Raw genomic sequence first — 19,576 nt, forward strand, 5'->3', positions numbered from 1 at the left:
GGGCTTTGGGAAGAAAAAGGAAAAAAACATAAAATCTAACAACAACAAAAAAGGCCATGAGATAATTCTGCACTGAGATGGACAGTAAAGCAAAATTTTACTTGTCAAAGTCTGTCTCTGTGGCCTCCTGAACTCATGAGCATCTCTGTTTTGCTTCTGTATTCTTCCTATTTACCTACCCCTTCACCCTACCCTGCGCCATCCCCAAAGCTTTTCAAGTGACTCAATGCTGGTTATTTCTTCATACCTCCCATAGCTCCACTTGTCTGTCAAACCTTGTACCACAACATGCCTAAAATCAAATATATTCATGTCAGCTCTGACATCCACCCACCTTATCCCCTCCAGATTTGGTTATCGCTGTCAAAGTCATCATGCTGCCAGACATGCAACTTCAAAGCATTGAAACTGTCTTCTACTCCATCTTTTCCCTTGTCTATATAGCTTTAGTCACTAAATTTCATCAATTAGTCCTTCTAAATTACTCTTACTTGTGACCCGTCAACTTCTATTTCTGTGAAAACACTATTCAGGCCCTTAGCCTTGGCACACCAAGACCACTGAGTCAGAGTTCCTGTCTCTGGTCCCAGCTTTACCGAATCTTCCAGGATCCTCTCATTCTACTGATCTTAACACTTCAATAGTTCCACACTGGTTTCATAGTCCATAGCCCAGCCTCTCAGTTCAAATTTGATTGACCACCTGCTTGTAAGCTTTGAAAATGAGAGTCTAAGATCCAATCCAGATTGTAGTGAATGAAAATCTCTAGGGACTGGGCCTCAGTATTTCACCCACCCTAAGCCAGGTGAATCTAACACCTAGCCAGGTTTGGAAACCTCTACCTTGGTCGATTACCTTTCATAGTCTTCATCTTCTAACCATCTTTATTATCAAACACAATGACTCTAATCCAGTGTCTTTTCTACTTATTATTCCACAAGCACACTCTTAGAAAAATTAAAACTCATACTTCTTGGGCTTGAGTAGTTATCAAACTACTACTAACTAAAGTTACCAAACAGACAGCTCTTTTCTACCATATTTCAAGGACTACAATTACTTATACTCTGACGTGCATAATCAATGAAAGAAATCTCTGCTTTCACCACAACGATGCTTCCATACACAAAACAAACTATATATAAAGGTTTGTAAAGTTTACCTAATATATGCCAATTATACAACAACTAAAAAAAAAGTTCACTTAAATGGGATAATGATTATAAAACCTGGAAGACCCTATTCACAGACAACTCTTCATTCTACGTTTCCAAGATTATATCATAAGTTAAAATTCAAAATCAGGTGACAAAGTGGTAAACTGAAATCGTCTCGAGATTCTGAATAACAATTAATTAATTATTATTTTGGACAACTTAAACCATCATGGAAGCAGAAAACCTCTGATATATACACCCTGAAATACATAGGATTTAGACTGATGAATAGAATACTCTAAATTTAAGTTTTCCTATTTGTAAAACTGCATTAAGTATGAATATTTAATGATGGCTTTCTAAATTCACCTTAATGAACCAAAAACAATAATAAAAATAAAACACAAGAAAGAACTCAACAGATTTTGACCATTGCTCTAATTTTTCAAATTACTTTTAATTAAGAAATAACATTATCTAAATGAAACTGATACACTAAGCAGTTTATATCTAATAAACATAAAGTAAGCCGTCAATAAAAAATAGAAAGTAAAAACTGTCCTGAAATATCTGACTCAAAAAACTACTTAGATAAAGGTATAACTAGGAAAATAGTTATTTAATGTTTATGTAGATCTGTAACACGTGAACATCCAATACCAGAATTTATATTTTATATTTAATTGAAAAAAATATGCAGGGCCCAAAAAGCCAGAAATGTGCGGCAGAAGTAAGAAACATCTAAGGAAATATTTTTTAGTATTTCGAACTCACAGTTCAATATTCTCATCAGTGATAAATACTAAGCACATAGCTTTTAAATCCACATTATATTTATTTAAATTCTAACATAAAGAAGGCAGTGATATACATGTCAGATATTACTTCACTTTATTTCAACTATTTAATTCTTGAAAATTTTTACTTTAATAAAGACATTCCAATATCACCAAGTATAATTTGCTTCATATATCAATCTCTCTTAATATTCTTACTCTTATTTTTCTATTAGCGTTTCCCATATTGAAAGAATGGTTCTTTAAACAAAAACAAAATTAGTTGCAATATATTTTAGGACACCTGGAATTCATACAGGTGAAACAGTAATTCACACATCCCTCCAAACTAACCCTCCTCCAAAATAAGTGTGGCACAAATAAAGGTTGTGAGTTCCTTTACACTTAGCAGCAGATAAACAATTCCAACATTTTACAGGGAAAAACAATTGTATTTCACTGACACGCCGATGTCAGACTTTAAAACCTTTATGAAATATAACGTTTACTTTTGCAAGAGAAATCCAAACATCACTGCAAATAAGGACTTCCAGGGTGAACTCTCACACGCTCATTCATACCAAGGATCACAAATGACAAACTCCCTGACTGAAGACTTCAAGTATCAGATGACTTGTGCTATCACATCAACCATACACACAAAAACATCAGTCCTTCTCTTTAAGGCTACTTACTTTGTCAGACACTACCAATGCGACTCTTCCAAGGACTACGAAAGCCTGCATTATATGTACAGCACACCTGCAAAGTTGTAGTTATAGCAACCAAATTCCCAAATTGATCCAGCAATTGAACTCTCTCTCTAGAGAACCACTTTGCTCTGTGCATCAGGCATCTCATCAGAATATGATTTAAAAGGGGCAGGGGTGATCTAAATAATGCTAAAAATCATGTTAGCTTTCCAGGATGAAGACGTTTCATACTGAAGCAGAAAGTACACTTAATAACCGAAAGGGGAATTTTAGTATATCCCATTGTATCTTTTACATATTTTATTCTATTCCTTTAATTTAGAGATCAACCTTATTTCAAATTTAACATGGAATGTATTTACATCAAGTGTAACTAACCTCTCCCTTCAATATCATCAACTCTAGTCAAACCAAGTTAACAGTTGTTTCATTATTTTATTTCCTTATTTGGAACTCTTTCCCAGGATTTCCTTAAAATCTTTAATAAATACCTTTACCTTATACCTGTGTGTCATGGGAATACCTGGACTTGAGTCAACTTTAGGTAGGACAAGTACAAATTATAGATGATGTAACACCTGAAGGAGTGTGGCTAAGTAGATGAAGAGTGTGTACACAGGTCTGAGGAGAAGAATGAAGTAGCAAAGGAAGATAATTAACAACTAAGAGAATGTGAGGCTAAACCAAAGAGCAAGTCTAACAAAGACTGCTGGTTGTCTACTCCAATGTCTCTTTTCCTCTTTCTCCTTAGAAAGATATTTTTACATTATTATTTTTAGCAAGCACGTTTGCACCTCAGAATAAAAGACTGCATGTCTCAGCCTCCTGGGAGACCCTAAGCGGCCATCTGACTACATCTGGACAATGCGATACAAAAAGAAACGTTGTTTCAAGGAATCTGATTTGGATGGGAGTTAACTTTTTTGCTGTTCTGCCTTTCCTCCTGCTTCCAGCTTCCATTGCAGACAGGATAGCTGGATTTCGGCAGCCACCCTGTGCTGTGAACTGATGCTGAAAATGGAAGCTATGTGCTAGCGTGAGTAGAGGAAAAGGTGGAAGCCTAGAACTTTTTCAACACTGTTGGAGCCACTAAACCATCCTGGACCATCTACCTTCAGGGTTCTTTTACACAAGAGAAAAAGTAGTTCCTGCTGTGTTTATGAAACCAAAACTAATTGTAATTAATACAGTAAGCAAAACAATATCCAAGAAGATACCGTTTGCCTTTTACCCCCTCTTCTGGACCCCTGCACAGACTGACCAATACCATCTTCTCAGGAGCTTCCCCAGACTCCTTCTTCCATTATGGCTCAGCCTCATTCTTTTCCCAACTCTTCTCCTCTGTATTAACTTGACTTTCAAAAAATCATAGGTTACTGAAAAGTTATTTCTAGCATAATATTGTTAAACTCTTTTTAAAAGTGACTTTTTTAAAAAGGGAAAGTTAAAAATATAGTCCTGAGCCACTTTAATTCAACAAATATTTATCAAATGTCTGCTATGTGCTAGGCACTGGGGAAGCAAAGATGAATAATACAGCCCATGCCCTTGAAAAATCTAACAGTTTAGAATAGATATGAAATAGTTAATCCTGACAGGAATACAAGGGTAGGATTCCCAGAGAATAAAACATGTGGTTTTTACAGGTGGGTAAGGAAGGGTGGGAGTGAAGGCAGCAACAATGATGTGGATGTCCCAGGCAGAGAGAACAACCTGGCACAGGTAGGATCAGACCACAGTGGATCAGCTCAGGTGTCTGGAGAGAGTGTAAGGAATATTGTAGGTTGGAAATATTTTAAGCTGCCCTGTAAGTCTCACTAAGGAGTCTGGATTTTATCTCTTTGGCAGTTGGAAGTCACTTAAGCTCATTATGCAAGGGATCAACAGGAAAAAAATCTGTGCTTTTAAACAATGATATGGTGACACTATAGAAGTATTGAAGGCGATACAGGAACCTACTTCAATAGAGCAGGTGACATCTGAACAAGGGCACCGGCAGTAGTGATAGAGGCATTTGATTTGACAGATACTGTCATTCCTAACTCTGAAGTGTTATTTTCTAAAAAGCCAATTGTCAGGGGAGAAAAGAGGTCAGAATTGAGACTCATAGAAATTTCTAGATTAGGTGACTAGCTGTTTATTAAAGCCATTAGCGGTAGAAAAAGGCCAAGCAGACTTGTAGGTGCTTGTTGCATTTCAGACATGCTATCTAGAGCTCAAGGGACCTGGAGCAAATCCACATAAGTTATGAGTGTTCCAGACACATTCTCAACTCCTGCACCCTTCTTTTTGTTTCCTTTATGCAATGGCAAAGCTCATACCCGAGCAACACCCAACTACCCACTTTCTCCATGGTTGCCTCTAAACAGCTGAAAGTTGCTAGGACAAAAAACAAACATAAATCTATGACCACAAATATCAAATGCGCACTCAACATCCCCTTTGTTTCACCACTTTTCTCCCTCATCAAAACTGCTAAATACCCACCATTGAACTCCCCAATCTACCCACTGATCTACAGCTCTTACCAAAAGCCTGTAAAAAGGGTGAAGCTCTTTCACTATTTCCAAAGCTAACACTTCCCCCTTCGTGGGTTTCGTCCACTTCTGCAATTCCATCCCCTTTCCTGCATTATCCTTTTACCCCTCTCTACTGATCATTCCACCAACATACAAACACACACTAGCATCTTCTAATTTTAAAGAAGCAAATCTCTCTTGATTTCACAACTCCCAGCCACCATACTGTTTCCCCACTCCTCTTCTCAATAAAATTTCTTGAAATGATGAAATTTCTCTTCTGTTAGTTCTTCCCTTCCCATTGTCTCCTCAACCAGCTCCACTACTTCACTGAGACTGGTTTGCTCAGGTCACCTATGAACTCCATGTTGCTACATCCAAAGATCATGTCCCTAATCTCACCTTATTAAATCTCTTTGCAGCACGGGACAAACTGACCCCTCTACCTTCTCAAAATATGTTTTATCTCTTGGCTTGGATGACACACAAACAGGATCTCTGTGTTTCAGCACCATATTCTAGGCAGGCACAGAAGAGGTCCTCAATAATATTTGTAGGATAAATGAGTAAGACAGAAGCATATGCATATAAAAATTTCAGGTGAGCAATTTGGGAGACAGGTCAAAAGGGCTCATTAATACTAATTGAGCATCATCCAGTTGAGGACTTTCTTAAGAAGACATAACTAATAGCCCAAGGTAATGTTTGATTCTAGAAGTCGGTTCCAGTCATTTTGCTCATCACTTTATGTATGTATCTATTTATTTATTTATTTATTTGCTGGGAAAGATTTGCCCTGAGCTAACATCTGTTGCCAATCTTCCTCTTTTTCTTTTTTATGTGAGCCATCGCCACAGCATGGCTACTGACAGACGAGCAGCATTATTCTGCACCCAAGAACTGAACCTGGGCCCCTGGAGTGGAACATGCTGAACTTTAATCACTAGGCCATCAGGGGTGGCTCACTCATCACTTTCGATAATCTTTTTGGTAAACAATCCTCCTAAGATATTAAATTGTTAGACACTATCCCTTGCACTGATTAGGTTTAAAAGATTAATATTTTAAAATAACAATACATTTACCATCCATTCTTCATAATTATCTGTTTAACGTAATCATTACTTAACCAATGAAGTAGAATGCTTTGGCAATCTTGGTACAGACACGCCAGTTTTTTTAAACTGCTGCTGATTAGGTGTGGGGAAAATATCTATAGAAGAACTGAGGGGAAAGCAGTCAAGTCCAAGAAGCCTGATTGACACACAGATACACATCAATACATATCCATGCATATATGTGCACATACTAATCTAACTATATATTCACTTTATACGTACAGGTTTATATGCATAGGTCAAATTGAATATTTTAAAGTTAAAATAGAAGTACATTTCTATGATTCCCTGCCTAACCCACTGTCTTCATTAACGGGCCAACTGGAGGCCCCAATCATCTGCTTCTGCAAAATAATGTGATAATGGTTGTATACGACAATGGCTGAGATAAGTAGTTCTTATAACTTATTAGCTCTTACTAATTCTGCTATCATTCACTAACTTTAGGGTCATTCCAAATATGAATTAAACAAAGTCTTATGGTTTCTCTTGAATGTAAGAAAGGAAGAGAGGGAGGAAGGGACGGGTGGAGGAAGGGAGGGAGAGAGTTTTTCTTTTAAAGAAATAAACAACTTCTAATACTGCTGGCTATAAAGAAAACTTCTGAAAAGCTTATGTATCACCTCATTTAATCCTGTTATAAGTTACTGATATCTTCCCATGGTGAGTGGAAAGGAATGTAAGACCAATACATTATTTTTAAAACTCAGTGAGGACTGTTTTAAGATGATTTCTAGTTTTTCTTTTATTTTTCCCATTCCTTCTTCAATAACCACTCTTCTCATTCCATGCTTAATCTGTGCTATCCATGGTCAGGATTTTGCCAATACCTGAAGGTAAATCTTACCTGTAATGTGCAATTTCCAGAATTCTGATCCTCACTTTTCTTCATACCTTTTGGTTACATTTAATGTCCAATAAAGTTACCCTTCTATAACATGACAGTGAGTTGTTTTTACAATGCCATACTCCATCTTCAATAAGGCATCACATGACGTAACAGATGTGCACTCTTTCAAGAATATGATTTTCTAATCCTACACAGCTCTTTACAAGAAATAAGGAATATTTAATTGTGTCTTCAAGTCCCTACCACATACAGAATCATTCTTCCTTTGTTTCACCCTCTTTTATTACTGAAAAAAACTAGCAACTTCTCAGAGCAATCAATTAACTTATCATGTAGCACTGGCAAGCAGAAAGTAGGCCTGTGATTTTTAAACTCAAGTAGCTCATTGTTTGTCATGTGAATCATAATGAGAATAGTATTTCAGCCTCTCAGAACTGATTAGTTAAATGTCTTGTTTCCCCACTTATCCTCATTATAGCTGCCAGCTCTAATTTAAAATGTGATTATTGAGAGTACCATAGTATAATTTTAATTTTTAAACTGTGGATATATTTGGTATCAATGAAAGAGAAACATTAATTGTAAATGGACACAGGCAATGTGGTACAAATAAATGATTCATGCATTTCTCTCAATCTCCTGCTAATGTTACTTGAGACCTAACTTACCAACAAGCTAGCTTTTCCAACCAAGTTATGCTTTGTAAACTAGACCTCTCATTAATGGCACCATCACCAATGCTTTCGCAACTACTTCACACCCTGAAGTGCAGTTCTATTCTAGATAAATGATCCTATTCTTGTGCTTTCACTCAAGCCACTGCTTACGTTTGCACTGCCCTCCCTCAATCCTATTTCTGTGCCATCACTCATGCTCTCTACTCTGTCCAGATTTGCTTTCCAACCATTGTCCAACAATCTAAATCATAAATCCAACTCAAAATTCACTTCCTTAAGAGTCACCCTTCGTTACCATCCACATACATTAAAATCCCCCTGTCTTTGAAGGAATTTTGCATTCCATGTGGTCTTTGCTATATCAATTTACATTGTACTATTTAATGACCTGGCAATTTTTTTCATGTTTCACATACGACTGCCTCATCTCCTCAACCACATATTAAATTACATGACAGCAGGGAACAGATCATCTTGCTTCCTTGGTAGAGTCCAGAACTTAATGTAGAAACCATACAATAGGACCTAATGCAAGTTTCAACTAATGTTTGAAATAACATGGAAACATGCCACAAGATTTCAACTCTACCAAACCTATTTAAGAATGAGACAGAATAACCCATAAATATGAAAACAGCCCATGAAACAATCCTAAATTTTGATGGCATTTCAATGTTCAACAGTTCTCATTGGCAGTGCTTTGCCAGTTACAGGCATAATTTTTTATGACATGTAGTGTACAGATTACCCTGTCTACTAGGTCTGATGTCTGACATAATGTGGAAGCTAGACCTTAACGTCCGTCCATTAGAAGCCTTCACCCTTCTGTATAGGTCTTTGTCCCCAATTCCCCTGGCTCCAGCTTTAATTACAACCCTTCTCTTGGCATCTTCCAAGTTCCTAGGCTTACAGCCAGCCTGGGCTTATCTTTTCCTTCAAGTTTACAGCCCCTACCCTGCCACCACATTGAGATGAAGTAAAGAGATTGTTTACCAATTGCTATGTATATGAAAACTATAGAAAGTTCTTAACTATCAAAGCAATAAAGACAGTATTTTTTTTTATGATTAAATATGGTGTGCATGATCATTTCTATTAAAAGGCCCTTCCTGGGGCTGGCTTCATGGCCAAGTGGTTAAGTTCGCGCGCTCCGATGCAGGCGGCCCAGTGTTTCGTTAGTTCGAATCCTGGGCGCAGACATGGCATTGCTCATCAAACCACGCTGAGGCAGCGTCCCATATGCCACAACTAGAAGAACCCACAACGCAGAATATACAACTATGTACTAGGGGGCTTTGGGGAGAAAAAGGAAAAAATAAAATCTTAAAAAAAAAAGGCCCTTCCTTGGAGGCCTCTATGATAAAATTGATTCTGTTGAGAAAATCAAGTTCAACATTTTAACAGGAGTGGTCTTTCTCCAGGATTCAGACCAATGTAAATTCAAAGAAGAGTCTGCATAACAATAATGCTTCATGTCTTAAATATCTAGAATACTGTTTGTGCAAATAATGCAAAAATGATTGATAAATTAGTAGAAAAAGATTTCAATTCTATGAGTTAATGTACAGTCTTGGTAAACGGTCTCCTTCACCAACAAATAATCCAAATAGCAAGGTGAAAGTTTAGAAACACAGTCTAAGCCTATCTTTAATAACTAAATTAGAATTTTCAGCCTTTCAAAGAAGCTAGTAGACAAAAAATAACATATTAATCCAAGTTATTATACTGTGACTTTATGATAAAATAGGCTTCAGCATTTATAGAACGGGGCAATTTTAAAAGTGAAAAAATATAAAGTGTATAACAATTTATTAAAATTCCATAAATACACTGACACAGAGCACATTAGGGCAATAAATGTTATTAATATCTTCCTGCCCATTACATAAAATAAACCAAAAGTACATTTAAAAAAACCATTTCTATTACCACGTTAGTCTCTGGATCTCTGCCTACAGGGTGCAATGGAAGCTAGAGTGGTGATACTACCTATTTTGGAAGTGACATCAGCATCATGGCAGAGTGAGCTCTCCCGGTGAACTCTCCTCTCCATAATACAATGAAAAAGACATTCATATTTCAACAGAGACCATCCACACAACACAAAAGACATCTGAGAGACCCACCCAGCCATATGTTGGTTGGTAGAGAGGCTGGAGCCATGCAGGAAGGAGGTGGGACAGTGTAAGAGAAAGCGTTGCTCCCTCCCTAAAAGACTGCAAACCGAGGATTGTGCATGGCCTCTGAGAGGGAAGGAATGGGGGATGGGGCACCCCTTTGCAGGAACGTCAAAGATCCCCAAGGTCCCTCGCAGCCTAGGGGCAAGCCTCCTACCGAGGTGATGAGCTATCACGGGACTGACTTCATCAAGCCAACACTGCAGGAGAGCAGAGAGCGAGGGCAGAGCGAGAAAACCCTAAGAACACGCAGAAGAAAGCCCTTTGCCGCCACCTGATCACACCAGCTGAAAAACCTGGGATCCCAGAGGATCACAGAGGGCTCAGAATACACAGCACTCAACCCCAATCCAGTGCTGACAGGTGGTAACAGTGACCAAATAATATGACAATGTGAAAGAACAGAGCCACAGTCTCTAGCAGTATCAAAAATCATATTAAATCTCCAGACCATAGAGAAAATGACAAATGCCCAGAAATCAGTCATGAGCACACAGAAATATGTAATCTAAATAGACAGAGAATTAAAAATATCTATCATCAAAAAACTGAACAAGTTAAAAGAGGATGCAGAGAAACAATTCAACAAGTTCAAGAGCTACTTCACAAAAGAGATGGAAACTATAAAGAAGCAATCAGAAATATTGGAGATGAAAGACATAATAGATGAGATAAAACAAACTATGGATTCCCTGAACACTCAAACAGATATCACAGAGGAGCAAATCGGCATAATCAAGGATAGACATACTGAAATGCTCCAGATAGACAAGGAGAGAGAACTAAGACTAAAAAGAAATGAAGAAAGTCTCCAAGAAATATCCAACTCAATTAGGAAATGCAACATAAGAATTATACGTATTCAAGAAGGAGAAGAGAAGAACAGAGCAGAAAGTTTGTTCAAAGAAATAACAGCAGAGAACTTCCTAAACCTGGAGAAGGAGATGGAAATCCATATGAAAGAGGCTACCAGAAATCCTAAGTATGTCAATGTAAAAAGGCCTACTGCAAGGCATATAGTAGTGAGATCTTCTAAATATGTCAATATAAAAAGGCTTACTGCAAGGTATATAGTAGTGAAACTGGCAAAAGTTAATGACAAACAAAAAATACTAACAGCAGCAAGGTAGAACAAAATAACCTACAAAGGAATTCCTATCAGGCTTTCAGCAAATTTCTCTGCAGAAACCTTACAGGCTAGGAGAGATTGGAATGACATATTCAAATCTTTCACGGAGAAAAACTTTTAGTCAAGAATACGCTATCCTGTGAAAATATTATTCAGATATGATGGAGAAATATAAACTTTCCCAGATAAACAAAAACTAAGGGAGTTCATAGCCACAAGACCCCCCCACCACAAGAAGGCCATCATAATTAAAAAAAAAAAGAAAGGGAGAAAGAGAATACAAGGCCTGAAGTACAGAGATAAATACATAGAAAAACTCAGAAAATTGTAGCTATACATCAGAACAGGTTAGCAAATACTCCAGTATAGCATTAAAGATAAAGGGGAGGAAAACACCAAAACCAATCATAATCTTGTAATCTTGTCATTTTAACCACAAACTCACAACACAAGACAGAACAAGATGTGACAAAAACAAAATAGGAAGGGAAGAGGAAGGGGACAGCATCAGTTTAGTCTAAGGAAATAAGAGGCCATCAGAAAATGGATTAACATATCTACAAGATTTGGGATACAAACCTCAGCATAATCACTAAACAAAAAAGTGGAACAGAGACAGAAATAATAAATAAGGAGAACATTAAGAAACCCCAGGTAAAAATATATGTAACTCACTGGTAGACCAAAATAAATGGGACTAGAAACAAAGGAAATGCAGGAGAACCAGAAAACAAGCAAGGGAAGGACAGCATTAAGCCCTCATTTATCAACAGTCACTCTAATATAAATGGATTGAATTCTCCAATAAAAAGACACAGAGTGATGAGATGGATTAAAGAACAACATGCTGCCTCCAGGAAACATATCTCAGCTCCAACAAACACAGGCTCCGAGTGTAAGGATAGAAGACAATACTCCCAAGCTGATAGCAAACAAAAGAAAGCAGGTGTTGCAATACTTAGAGCAGACAAAGTAAACTTCAAGACAAGATAGGTAAAGAGGGACAAAGAGGGGCAGTATATAATCATCAAAGGGACACTCCTCCAAGAAGACATAACACTTATAAATATCTATGCACCCAACACAGGAGCACCAAGTACACAAAGTAAATATTAACAAACCTGAAAGGAGACATTAACAACACAATAATAGAAGGGGACCTAAACACTCCACTCACATCAATGGATAGATCATCCAGACAGAAAGTGAACAAGCAAACAGTGGAATTAAATGAAAAGATAGACCAGCTGGACTTAATAGATATATAGAGAACACTCCATCCAAAAACAGCAGAATACACATTCTTCTCAAGTGCGCCTGGAACACTCTCAAGGATAGACGATACAGTGAGAAACAAGGCATGCCTCAACAACTTTAAGAAGACTGAAATAACAACAAGCACCTTTTCTGACCACACTGCTATGGAACTAGAGATTAACTACAAGAAAAAAAGTGAGAAAGGGACAAAGATGTGGACACTAAACAGCATGCTACTGAACAACCAAGGGATCATTGAAGAAATTAAAGGAGAAATCAAAATATATCTGGAGACAAATGAAATGTACCATACCAACTCACATGGGATGCAGCAAAAGCAGTACTAAGAAAGAAATTCATTGCAATACAGGCTCACCTTAACAAACAAGAAAAATCCCAAATAAGCTAACTCAAACTACACCTAACCGAATTAGAAAAAGAAGAACAAAGCCCAAAGTCAGCAGAAGGAGGGAAATAATAAAAATCAAAGCAGAAATAAATGCAAAAAAGACAGTAGAAACAAAAAGACAGTAGAAAGGATCAATGAAACAAAGAGCTGGGTCTTTGAGAAGATAAAGAAAATTGACAAACCCCTGGCCAGACTGACAAAGAAAAAAAGAGAGAAAGCTCAGATAAATAAAATTAGAAATAAAAGAGGAGAAATTACAACAGATACCAGAGAAATACAATGGATTATAAGAAAATACTACGAAAAGCTATATGTCAACAAATTGAACAATCTATAGGAAATGGATAAATTCTTAGACTCTTACAACCTCCCAAAGCTGAATCAAGAAGAAACAGATAATATGAATTAGACCAATCACAAGTAAAGTGATTGAAACAGTAATTAAAAGCATCTCAAGAATTAAAAGCCCAGGACAAGACAGCTTCTCTGGAGAATTCTACCAAACTTTCAGAGAGAATTTAACACCTATCCTTCTCAAGCTATTCCAAAAAATTAGGGAAGATGGAACACTTCCTAACACATTTTACGAGGCCAACATCACTCTGATACCAAAGCCTGACAAGGACAACACAAAAAAGGAAAACTCCAGGCCAAAACTGTTGACAAATATAGAGGCAAAAATCCTCAACAAAATATTGGCAACCCAAAAACAGCAATACATCCAAAAAAATCATACATCACGATCCAGTGGGATTTATACCAGGGAAATGGGGATGGTTCAACATCTGCAAATCAATCAGTGTGATACACCACATTAACAAAATGAGGACTAAAACCCACATGATCATCTCAATAGATGCAGAGAAAGCATTTGATAAGATCTGAGAGCCATTTAGGATAAAAACTTTAACAACATGGGGATAGAAGGAAATTACCTCTACATAATAAAGGCCATATATGACAAACCCACAGCCAACATCATACTCAATAGGGAAAAACTGAATGCCATCCCCCTGAGAACAGGCGCAAGACAAGGGTGCTCACTATCAGCAGTGTCATTCAACATAGGACTGGATGTTTTGGCGGGAGCAATTAGGCGAGAGAGAGAGAGAGAGAGAGAGAGAGAGAGAGAGAGGGAGGGAGGGAGGGAGGGAGGGAGGAAGGAAGGAAGGAAGGAAGAAAAGGAATCCAAATAGGAAACGAAGAAGTGAAACTCTCACTATTCTCAGACAAATGATCTTACATATAGAAAATCCTAAAGAATCCACTGGAAAACTGTTAGAAATAATCAACAGCTACAGTAAATTTGCCAGGTACAAAATCAACTGACAAAAATCAGTTGCATTTCTACACAAACTTGCAGAAAGAGAACTCAAGAATACAATTCCATTTACAATCCCAACAAAAAGAATAAAATATCTAGGAATAAATTTAACCAAGGAGGCAAAAGACTTATACAATGAAAACTAAAAGACATTATTGAAAGATATAGATGATGACATAAAGAGATGAAAGGAGATTCCATGCACATGGATCAGAAGAATAAACATAGCTAAAATGTCCATACTATTCAAAGCAATCTATAGACTCGATGCAATCCCAACCAGAATCCCAATGGCATTCTTTACAGAAATAGAATAAAGAATACTAAAATTCATATAGGGCAACCAAAGACCCTGAATTGCTAAAGCAATCTTGAGAAAAAAGAACAAAACTGGAGGCATCACAATCCCTGACTTCAAAATGTACTACAAAGCCATAGTAATCAAAACAGCATGGTACTGGTACAAAAACAGGCACACAGATCAATGGAACAGAACTGAAAGCCCAGAAATAAAACCGCACATCTATAGACAGCTTATCTTCCACAAAGGTGGCAAGAACATACAATGGAGAAAAGATAGTCTCTTCAATAAATGGTGTTGGGAAATCTAGACAACCACTTGCAAAAGAATGAAAGTAGACCATTATCTCACGCCATACGCAAAAGTAAACTCAAAATGGATAAAAGACTTGAAGATAAGTCCTGAAATGATAAAACTTCTGGAGGAGGAAAATATACGTAATATACTCTGTGCTGTCAAACTTAAAATGATCTTTTCGAATACCATGTCTTCTCAGACAAGGGAAACAAAAGAAAAAATAAACAAGTGGGACTTGATCAGACTAAAGAGCTTCTGCAAGGCAAAAGAAAGTAGGATCAAAACAAAAAGACAACCCACCAACTGGGAGAAAATATTTGCAAATCATACAACTGACAAGGAGCCAATCTCCACAATATATAAAGAACTTACACAACTGAACAACAAAAAAACAGACCAATCAAAAAATGGGCAGAGGCTATGAACAGACATTTTTCCAAATAAGAGATACAGATGGCCAATAAGCACATGAAAAGATGTTCAACATCACTAATCATCAGGGAAATACAAATCAAAACCACACTAAGATACCATTTTACACTTGTTAAAATGGCTATAATCACTAAGACTAAAAATAACAAATATTGGACAGGGTGTGGAGAAAAGGGAACCCTTATACACTGCTGGTGGGAATGCAAATTGGTACAGGCACTCTGGAAAACAGTATGGAGATTCCTCAAAAAACTAAAAATAGGAATACCATATGACCCAGCTATCCCACTACTGAGTATCTACCCAAACAACCTGAAATCAACAATCCAAAGTGATCTGTGCATCTCTATCACTGCAGCACTATTCACAATAGCCAAGACATGGAAGTAATCCAAGGGCCCATCGACCAATGATTGGATAAAGAAGATGTGGTATAAATATACAATGGAATACTACTCAGCCATAAAAAAAAGATAAAATCACCCCATTTGCAACAACATGGATGGACCTGGAGGGTATTATGTTAAGTGAAATAAGCCAGGCTGAGAAAGACAAAGACTGTATGACTTCACTCATGTGTGGAAGATAAACACACAGACAAAGAGAACAGTTCAGTGGTTACCAGGGGAAGGTGGGTGGGGAGTGAAGGGGAGCATTTATATGGCGACAGACAAGAAATAATGAAGAACTGAAACTTCACCATGACATAAACTATTATGAACTCAATAAAAACAAAAAAAATTTCTAAACCTGCAACTTTAAAGATTTTTATTTTTCCTTTTTCTCCTCAAAGCCCCCTGGTACACAGTTGTATATTTTTAGTTGTGGGCTTATCTAGTTGTGCTATGTGGGATGCCGCCTCAGCGTGGCCTGATGAGTGATACCATGTCTACGCCCAGGATCCGAACTGGCGAAACCATGGTCTGCCGAGTGGAGCACACAAACTTAACCACTTGGCCACGGGGCTGGCCCCTAAACCTGCAACTTTATATAAAACAATTTTCATCTATTGCTTTCTAGCCCCACTGCTGTTGTAAATGAAGCCTTTGGAAAAATTAGAGTGAAAAAACTCCTTCTTCAAGATATTTCACTAGCCTCTGCCTGTCATTGTCTTAACATATCAACTACCATGACTATGGATGTAAACAGTACGTCATGGAGTGAGATATACAGCACACGACCTGTACTACTCCGTGACCACAACTGCTTTGCTTACAGGTTTGGAGACACACATGGAGTTTACACTGTTTCTATATTCATCTATGACAAATGTCCTAGCTGACATTTTCCTAAATGAGAACGAGAACAACCTTTGCTGCATTTCACGATTACCTTTGCTCACCATCTTTCTGATCATACAAAAAAACTGAGTTTATTTTAAATAAGACTTTAAGAAAAACAAAACCATAAATTGTACATTGCTTCAAGAATACAAATTGTATTCCAAATAAGAGTTTAGCCCTATCTTAGGGCGACATTATATGTAACAACATTATAAGTGACATTACATCCATTGTACAAATCTCAATGTTTCAAAACTTGATAAATTTCTAATAAATCTAAAATAAAACTCACAAAAATAACATTTACATCACTGAAATTGCTTGGAATGGGGAAAAGTGAGTAAGCCGTCACTGACAGTCACGAAGGAATTCATAGATTCCATAAATGTTATCAATCTTATCAACGAACAATATTCACGTTTGAACAACCAAAGTAAAGCTATGCAACCAAAACAACCCTTATCTGTCTAAAAGTAAAATAAAACATAAAATGCTGGCCTAAGTGTCAACTTAGGAATTCAACTTAGGAACTTGAGGAATTCAATAAAGCTAATGAAATCTGGAAGCCATATGACAGATTTTCTGCAATGTATATAACACCCTTCTTACATGATAATATCAGATGTCAAAGCAATTTCATGAGAATTAGTTAAAAATATTAAAATTTTGCTCCAACTACTTTGATTCAAAACTAACTTTTAAGGATGAATTACCTATCAAAATGAGTTAAAACTTTCAAGAGAATGATCAGGTTACTTATTACATATACTGATAACCGATTTCCAGGCTAACATGATAAAAACATGGTAAATGTAGAGAATCATCTGTGAACTAGTTGTTTTATAAAACCAGACTGTTTCTAACACCTAATCCACATGAAATCAAGCCTCAGTATTTTCTAGAGAGAGAAATATATATGAATCACAAATGTCAACCTTTAGCATAGTACCAGTGAAGACTCTTTCTTGTTAAAACAATCTCAGTACTATTCCTAAGGCAACATCTCCAAAGGGAACAAACAACTTGGACAGAGCAAATGTCACCAGGTGCAACGTGAAGGAATAAGCTATATATAGTACTAGCTTGTCATTCAGTCTGAAACACCATTCCTTCCTTCATCCTATTAAAGTACTGACTTGCATGCATTTGACATCCAGCCAGAGAAAGAGCAACTTATGTCATCTTTTAAAATAAAGACGCAGAGTTCAATGTGTTCGTGAAATAGGTCTGAACTGCAAGTCATCTTTCTTTAGAACAGCAATCTTCTAAACATTAGTTTCCCTTTCCAGAAGTTAGAACAAGCTGTTACTTGACGAGTTGATGATGGCTGGTAGTCAAGAAAGACCATCACAGGCTCCTTCACTGTTCTAGGACCTCGGTCTATAGATTTAGTTTGTACAACAGACCTTGTATCAAGATGATGATCAAATCACTAACCTCTGTTTTAAGATGCATAAATTTCAAATCACATTCATTATAGCATTATTTATAATAAAAAGTATCAAAAATTTACCCTTTACAATCACTAACTAAATTGTGGAAAGTTCAAATGACTGAATATTAAACAGACATTAAAATTTATAAAGAGTAAGCCTTTATAAAGAGTTTTTAATGTTATGAGGCAATGCATACATATGTTCTTTAATTGAAATAAGCAAGATATTAAATTATTTACAAAGTATGCTCTTAAGTATGTGGAACACACACATGAGACTAGACAGAAAAACTCTAGAATACTATTAAAGAATAATTATCTTGGAGGAGAGATTTTAGTTGATGTTTTTCCTTCTCCTTATCTTTGATAATTTATATAGTAATTAGCACTTTTTACATTAAAATTATATGTAATTTTAAAAATATGCTAATGCTTAAATATTGTTTGCCTACACTTTCTTCCAAGTTCAAAAAGAGCTAGAGTTTCCAAAAAGGGACCAAATAGTAGGTCCTGTGTTTGAAGGAGTAGGAAAGTGTTGCTATTCAATTCTCCATTCCTCCTGGAAACAGAATTCTAGAATTATAGGAGTTGGTTCACAGGGTCACTCCATACTTCCTCGGCAGAATTCTAGGAAGTACAACCATCCACCATCTCACACTGCCAGAGTTTTCTCAGTCACAAAATGCAGGTAATAATTGCACCTGTCTCAAATGATGGTTATGAAACTAAATGATTCAACATATATAAAGATTTTAGAATGGTGCCTGGCAAATAGAAATCACTATCAAAGCCTTCGCTATTTTTCTATCATTATATTTACTACTATAACTATTACCACTTCTATTACTACTACTACCACCACCAACACTATTACCATTACTATGACTCTTGCTACTATAAGAACAACAAATAGGCAATAGAGCTTCCCTCCCTCATGGGGCCATTTGCCTAAGAAAATACTGCCTGCCAGTCTGATCTCAGGGAAGCAGAAGGGCAAAGAGGCATGAGAATGGCACCAGAGATTGTTTTTCACTAGATGCAATGTGCTCTGGCACTCCTTCACTACCCATTCTGGCTGCCAAAGGCCCATCCCAAAACCTTTTTTCCCACACCCAGGTCAATCAGTCTCTACAGTATAAATTACCTCTCCTGTCTCACTGACTGACTTTTTATAAAAATGTATTCACATCTTTAAAATAGATTCTTAATATGTCCCTGACCCATTCAGAATTATTTATTAAGAATATATTTTAATATTTTTATGAGACAGATTATAAAAGGTGGGGGGGAGAAGATCACTACATTTTAATAAACTTAGTCCATTTACATAAAATATTTATTTAGTAATTTTAAATAAAGATATTAAATTAGTTAAAATTTTTAAAAAATCTTTAGTCAAAATAAAAATACTTAATTGTGAAAAATACACAATTCGGGGAACAAATAACTACTGCAACTTAGTAGCTGACACCCTCCGGGAACCCGAACATAGGTAGCCATGTATGTAACAGATGGGCCCTAACCCTCTTTGGCCACAGCTGATTGGACCTAGGTACACATCTGCCCCTAGCATAGACAATCAGATCGTAGCCTGAAGAATCCAAAAAAAAGACACAGGCACTGCAGTCAAATTGTGTAAACATGAGGGATATAAGGTCATAACTCAACAGTCGGCATATACAAGCCAAAATCACAGGGAGAAAGAAATTAATAGCATTAGAG

At 36.8% G+C, this 19,576-nt stretch overlaps 1 protein-coding gene and 1 long non-coding RNA gene across 14 annotated transcripts in view; one reads left to right on the forward strand and one right to left on the reverse strand.

The window, feature by feature from the left end:
• Positions 1 to 19,576, reverse strand: part of RAPGEF2 (Rap guanine nucleotide exchange factor 2) — a 244,967-nt gene that overhangs the window by 120,064 nt on the left and 105,327 nt on the right. The gene's annotated exons all lie outside the window — the stretch shown is intronic.
• Positions 18,447 to 19,576, forward strand: part of LOC111772532 (uncharacterized) — a 63,531-nt gene continuing 62,401 nt past the window's right edge. The window contains exon 1 of the long non-coding RNA XR_002806453.2: positions 18,447 to 18,542. This is a non-coding gene — a long non-coding RNA (uncharacterized lncRNA). The remainder of the gene's footprint in view (positions 18,543 to 19,576) is intronic.

This window comes from Equus caballus, chromosome 2, assembly GCF_041296265.1.
Source record: "Equus caballus isolate H_3958 breed thoroughbred chromosome 2, TB-T2T, whole genome shotgun sequence".
In the NCBI taxonomy this organism is placed as follows: domain Eukaryota; kingdom Metazoa; phylum Chordata; class Mammalia; order Perissodactyla; family Equidae; genus Equus; species Equus caballus.